The 755-nt window shown below is 39.5% G+C and overlaps 1 protein-coding gene across 1 annotated transcript in view; it reads right to left on the reverse strand.

The window, feature by feature from the left end:
• The window catches only part of DNAJC25 (DnaJ (Hsp40) homolog, subfamily C, member 25), a 14,150-nt gene extending 13,661 nt beyond the window's left edge, over positions 1–489 (reverse strand). Inside the window, exon 1 of the mRNA XM_011992460.1 lies at positions 149–489. The gene's annotated coding sequence lies outside the window, so the exon portion shown is untranslated. The remainder of the gene's footprint in view (positions 1–148) is intronic.
• Positions 490–755: the final 266 nt, after the last annotated feature.

The raw sequence follows: 755 nt of genomic DNA on the forward strand, positions 1-755 counted from the left end.
TAGGTCTCCATCTCACCAGCAAGGCTGGATGGGTAGCGATGTCATAAAAACTTCAGTTTGGCAGAAGTGACTGCTTGAATTCATAGTTTATGAAAATATGCTACTGTGGCTAATATAGCTTAAACCTTAAAACAGTTTAATATCTTACCTTTCAATAAGGTAGTACTTTTTCTTTCAGCAATTTTGTGGATCTTAAGGTCCCAGGGTCTGGAGAGTCCAACTTCTTTCCAAAACCAAAACCTTTATACTTGTTTCTTCCTCCTGTCTGTCCTGAGCCTTGACAAGCAGGGCAATAAGCTCCTTGTTTCTAATCTCTACAGGAAAAACTGTAGTGCTTCTGCTGGTGTCCATTCCACTCCCAATCCTCTTGGGCATATGCAGGAGGACTGGAACATAACCACCAATATCTAGATCAAAAGTGAACAAGAGGAAACCCACAAGCAAAGAAAGCACTGAATCCTTCCTTCTCTTAAAGGGGTCATCCCCCTCCCCAGAGGCAAAAATACTTATGTTCTTGCCCTTGAAGGAAGTCATGAACTGCGTGATCTCAGTACATAAATTGCAATAATTTGATATTGCAGCTAGTTTTACATTTAAAACTTCCTACTACACAGAGTATAAAAACCATTTTTGGGGTGGTAAAGGTCAGGAATCAATGATATATGAAAATGTATTACTGTATTCACTCAATATATATTAATCTTATTTTTTTTAAATCCACACACACACAACCCCCGCCCCACACACGCGCACAA

The sequence above is a fragment of the Mandrillus leucophaeus genome, unplaced genomic scaffold, assembly GCF_000951045.1.
Source record: "Mandrillus leucophaeus isolate KB7577 unplaced genomic scaffold, Mleu.le_1.0 Scaffold410, whole genome shotgun sequence".
Lineage (NCBI taxonomy): Eukaryota > Metazoa > Chordata > Mammalia > Primates > Cercopithecidae > Mandrillus > Mandrillus leucophaeus.